This window comes from Hevea brasiliensis, chromosome 5, assembly GCF_030052815.1.
Source record: "Hevea brasiliensis isolate MT/VB/25A 57/8 chromosome 5, ASM3005281v1, whole genome shotgun sequence".
NCBI lineage: Eukaryota > Viridiplantae > Streptophyta > Magnoliopsida > Malpighiales > Euphorbiaceae > Hevea > Hevea brasiliensis.
In genome coordinates, this window is record NC_079497.1 from 32,340,116 (window position 1) to 32,346,201 (window position 6,086).

Below are 6,086 nucleotides of genomic sequence, written 5' to 3' on the forward strand. Positions count from 1 at the left end.
AGGAAGCTTGGAGAGGTCAAGAGACTGAGTATTGCTGCTAACACAAAGTACACAAGTCGTATAAGCCAAGCCCCGGACCCATGTAACCTTCCGCCAGAAGAAAGCCAGATAGCCAATGGAGAAACAAAAGTACACAGGTCATGTAATTAGACCCGTATAATCTGTAGGGACCCGTGTAAGTCTCTGTCAGGCACAAGCTTGAAGAACCTTATAGGAATAAAAGTACACGGCCCGTGTAACCAGGCCCGTGTAGTTGGCACAGACCCGTGTAACTTTCTGTGACAATGCAAGACTCCGCAATTCCACTCTAGCAAGTTACACGACCCTAGGTCGTGCAATGACATACGGGCCGTGCACTATGCGGCAGCCAGTTTTATAACTCAAATTCCTGCTCTTGTTTTCCGATTCAAATGATACTCCTAAAGCCTTTTGAACTCAAAATGACCTAAACCTAGAGTAACCATTATAAATAGAAGAGAAAACATCAGAAAAGGGAGGCTCTCTTTTATCTTTTGATAGCACTTTTGAGGAGTTTTGAAGGAGAGAAATCCACACTCTGCACTCTTTCCAGCCGTCTCGAGGAGAGAAACATCAGTACCAAAAGGAGTTTTCCAGCTGAAGCTCCACAAGATCAAAGCTGCAAACTCTCTTCGGTTCCTTCATTTCATCTCCCTAGATAGATTTTTATTGTTTTATTTCTTCTACATGATTTTCTTTTTACTGTTTTTACCTTTTATCTTGATGTTTGCTGAACTCACCATGAGTGAGTAGTTTTCTTATTCTGGATTTGGGAGAGTAATGCTTGTAATTATTATTATGGATAAACTCTAAGTTTTATTTATTGGATTTGAGATTCGTTCCTTGATTTAATTTCTTATGATCTTAATGCATGCTATGTGCTGGTACCCACTTAGCCATGATTGTAGATGTTAATTGAAGGACTGAAAGGTGAAGATTAATATTAGAAAATCAAGATCTTGAACCTAGGAATTCTGACCTAGACATAGGCTGATACCTTTGTGGAACTTCAAAATTTGTCAAAGATCTTAAAGGATTTTAATTAATTTAATCACCACGAAAGTTGGGTTTGAGTTAATTAGAATACACCCTAGGTGCCTTGAGAGAGGATTTAGGATAACTTAGGACTGATTTCCATCAAGGAAAACGATCCTCAATTCAGTAAATAAACAAGATAACATCTCTAGTAAGATTCAAGTGTGAAATCTTAATTCCAGAATTATTTTAAATAAATCATTTCGTGTTAAGTCTACCATTTTAGTGTTTAAGGTTAACAAACTTCATTCTCTAAGTATTGGATAGCCTAGACAGTCAAAATTACTATGTAGATTGGTACTTACTAATCAAATTCCTCATGGAAATGATACTCTACTCATCACTTTATTACTTGTTAGCAATCCGTGCACTTGCGGGGTTATAAAACCAGCGAAATAAGTTTTTGGTGCCGTTGCCGGGGAATTTTTGGCTTTAGTAATATCAAGCGATAGGCAATTTAGCTGATTTAGGCAATTATATTTATTATCTAATTTTATTTTACTGGTTGTATTTCTCTTCTTTTCTCTCAGGTGCCCCAATCTGGTATATGACCAGAACAAGGCCAGAAGAAGAAATTTTGGACTGTGATCCGGAAATAGACAGAATTCTGAGAGCCATCAAGAAGGAAAGGAAACATCAAGAACACGGTAAAGGAGATCCTGAAATTCTAACCATGGTCGATAATAATGACAAACCATGACTCTTGAGAGATTACGGAGCTCCATCTGTCCAAGGATTTCAGCCCAGTGTCACTAGACCCACAGTGGAAGCCAATAACTTTGAATTAAAACCAGTATGGCTCCAAATGATTCAATAAACCTAATTTGCAAGTTCATGAATAGAAGACCCACACTATCACCTCCAATGCTTTCTTGCCTTATGTGACACATTCAAGATGAATGGAGTGTCTGATCAAGCAATAAGACTCAGAGCATTCCCATTCTCCCTTCGGGACAGAGCAAGGAAGTGGTTACTTTCTCAACCGGCTGGAACGTTCACCACTTGAAAAAACCTCTCTCAAGCTTTTCTAGCAAGGTATTTTCCACCTGCAAAGACTGCAAAACTGAGGCTTGAGCTCAACACCTTCAGACAAAAGGAAGGAGAATGACTCTATGATGCATGGGAAAGATATAAAGACCTGCAGAGGGAATGTCCACACCATGGCATAGAGGATTGGCTATTAGTGTAAAATTTCTATAATGGGTTACTACCCTCTATAAGGAGCACAGTTGATTTAGCTGCAGAAGGTGATCTAATGGAAAAAACAGTGATACAAGCACTTGAACTTCTAGAAAGGGTTGCATATCATAATTATGAGTGGTCGAATGAAAGAGGAAATGCAAGGAGAACTGCAGGGGTCTTGGAAGTAGACGCCCTAAGCATAATAAATGCTCAATTTGATCAGTTTACAAAGAGACTCGAAAGAATGCAAGCCAACGCAGTTGGTACAAAGAGTCAACATGAGGACAGCTATAAAGGAGGATACATGAGTTCAGAATACAGCAATTTCAATGAACCCTCCACAGAACAGATGAACTATGAGAATAATGGAGGAAACTTCAACCAAAGGCAGCTTAACAATCCATATTCAAATACTTACAACCCTGGGTGGAGGAACCACCCAAAGTTCTCATGGTCCAATTAGCAAAACTAGCCAATAAACAAGCAACAAGGGTACAAACCACCAGTACCCCCTGGATTTCAGAACAGAGGTCAAAACTTTGCACAGCCATCACTACTTCTCCAACCTCAATAACTTGAACTGAAGATGACCATGGAAACCATGATGGAAGGATTCCTAGCAGCTCAACAACAACAACAAAATGAATTGATTAAACAGTTGACTTCCAGAATGGACTAAATTGCTACTCATAGCAAGATGCTAGAGAATCAAATTGCTCAGCAAGTAAGTTCTTCAAGTAAGCCTGTTAGTAAACTGCCTAGCTAACCAGAAATGAACCCAAGGGAGCATTGTAAGGCAGTTACACTGAGGAGTTGGAGAACTCTAGTACAACCAAAGGTAGAACCGACAGAGGAAACCATAGAAAAATCTAAGGCCAAGCAGAGAAAAAGGAGGAAGAAGCTAAGAAAGATTAGGAAGAGGAAGCAAGAAAGACAAAGAAATTACTAGAGCCATACCAGCCTCCCCTACATTTTCCTCAGAGATTTCAAAAAGCCAAATTGGACAAGCAGTTTGGGAAGTTTTTAGAAGTTTTACAGAAATATTATATCAACATCCCCTTCACTGAAGCACTTTCTCAGATGCCATCCTATGCCAAATTTCTTAAGAAAATTCTGTCAAAGAAAAGAAAGCTAGAAGACTATGGAACAGTAGCTCTAACAGAGGAATGTAGTGTCGTTCTGCAAAACAAACTGCCTCCAAAGTTGAAAGATCCAGGAAGCTTCTCCATACCCTGCCTCATTGGTAACAAGAAAATAGACAAGGCCCTCTACAATCTTGGGGCAAGCTTCAGTTTAATGCCTCTATCAATATGTAAAAAGTTGAAGCCTATGACAATCTCATTGCAATTGGCTAATCGATCTATTAAATATCCTGTGGGCATACTTGAGAACATCCCTATCAAAGTGGGCAAATTCTTCATTCCAGTAGACTTTGTTGTCCCTGAGATGGAAGAAGATATTCAAATTCCTATCATCTTGGGAATACCATTCTTGGCAACCACCAGGGCCATCATAGACGTAAAAAATGGGCAACTAACCCTCAAGGTAGGACAAGAAGAAGTGGAGTTTAACTTGTTCGACACAATGAAACACAAATTTGAACCTAATAAATGCTTTAAGGTTGACATAATTGACAAACAAGTTGAAAAGGAATTTCATAAGATACATCCTAAAGATCCTCTTGAAGCATGTATTGTGCACAGCCACACAGTGGATGATGAAAATATAGAAATAGCAGCCTGTGCACAACAGTTAGCGGCCCTACCCTTAGCTAAGGCTTCTGAGATGGAGAAGTTGAAGGAGGAATAAACCAAAGGTAAGCTCCAAGAAAATACCAAACAGATAGAGCTTAAACCTCTCCCCTCCTTGCTAAGGTACACATTTCTAGACTCAAATTCTAAATATCCTGTTATAATCAATGCTAGCCTATCTAAGTTAGAAGAGAAAAAATTGTTAAGAGAACTTAGGATCCATAACAAAGCCATAGGGTATAAAATAGAAGACCTGAAGGGAATCAACCCTTTGATTTGCATGCATAGGATACCCATGGAAGAAAACAATAAATCCACTATCGAATAACTTAGAAGACTTAACTCAAACATGAAAGAAATAGTGAAGAAAGAAATTTTAAAACTATTAGATGCAGGTATCATATACCCAATTTCTGATAGTAAATGGGTTAGTCCAGTACATGTAGTTCCTAAGAAAGGTGGCATAACTGTTATCCAAAATGCAAACAATGAACTAATCCCTACTAGAGTAGTCACTGGTTGGAAAATGTGCATAGATTATAGGAAATTGAACAGTGCTACCAAAAAAGACCATTTTCCTCTCCCCTTCATCGAACAAATGTTAGAAAGGTTAGCGAAACACTCTTATTTCTATTATCTAGATGGGTATTCGTGATTCTTTCAAATCCTAATTCACCCAGAAGACCAAGAAAAGACAACATTCACTTGTCCCTATGGAACATTTGCATATAGGATAATGTCTTTTGGTCTTTGTAATGCCCCTGCTACCTTTCAAAGATGCATGATGGCTATCTTTTCTTATTATATTGAAGATATCATAGAAGTTTTTATGGATGATTTTTCTGTCTATGGAACTACTTTTGATGATTTCCTAGCCAATTTATCTAAGGCGTTACAAAGATGTGAAGAATCAAACCTAGTCCTAAATTAGGAAAAATACCACTTTATGGTAAAGGAAGGCATAGTTCTGGGAAATTTGATATCAGAAAGAGGAATTGAAGTTGATAAGGCAAAAATTGAGATCATTGAAAACATGCCACCACCAACATCAGTCAAGGGAGTGCGAAGCTTTTTGGGACATGCAGGATTCTATAGAAGATTCATCAAGGACTTTTCCAAAATAGCTAAGCCACTTACCAACTTGTTAAGTCAAGATGTTCCCTTTAATTTTGATAAAAATTTCCTTGTCTCCTTTAACAGGATCAAAAAAGCCCTGATATTAGCACCAATAATGCAGCCACCAAATTGGGAGCTACCATTCGAGGTGATGTGCAATGTAAGTGACTTTGCAGTTAGAGCAGTGCTCGGGCAAAGAAAAGATAAAAAGCTCCATGCTATTTATTATGCTAGCAAGACACTCGATGATGCGCAAATCAATTATGCCACCACAGAGAAGGAATTCCTAGCAGTGGTGTTTGTAATGGATAAGTTCAGATCTTACCTCATTGGGTCAAAAGTCATTGTATTCACAGATCATGCTGTAATCTGATACCTTTTAAACAAGAAGGAAGCAAAACCAAGGCTGATTCGATGGATTCTACTCCTGCAAGAATTTGACCTTGAAATCAAGGATAAAAAAGGATCCGAAAATGTAGTAGCTGACCATCTTTTCAGACTAAAATTGGAGTACACAGGGGACTTCGAATATTTGCCAATTGATGATTCATTTCCTGATAAGCAATTACTTGCATTCTCCAAAGTTCCATGGTACGCTGACTTTGTTAATTTTCTTGTATGCAGGGTACTGCCTCCAAACATGACTTATCAGCAAAGGAAGAAATTCCTACATGATGTGAGATATTACATATGGGAGGAACCTCTACTGTAGAAGAGATGTAATGATGGGCTGATAAGAAGATGCATACCAGAGGAAGATATGAAAAATATCATTCATCACTGTCATTCATCACTATATGGAGGACACTTCAGTACCTCAAAAACCGCAGCCAAGATTTTACAAGAAGGATTTTACTGGCCACATTTGTTTAAGGATGTAAGGTCCTTTGTGCTAGCTTGTGATCAATGCCAAAGAACAGGTAACAGTTCAAAAAGGAATGAAATGCCACTGCATGGTATACTTGAGATAGAATTGTTTGATGT

The 6,086-nt window shown here is 38.4% G+C and overlaps 1 non-coding gene across 1 annotated transcript; it reads right to left on the reverse strand.

Annotated features, from left to right (window-relative positions):
- Nucleotides 1-2,113: 2,113 nt before the first annotated feature.
- Nucleotides 2,114-2,220, reverse strand: LOC131180349 (small nucleolar RNA R71). The gene has a single exon (XR_009149125.1). It is a non-coding gene; the product is annotated as a small nucleolar RNA R71 (small nucleolar RNA).
- Between the last annotated feature and the right edge of the window lie 3,866 nt (nucleotides 2,221-6,086).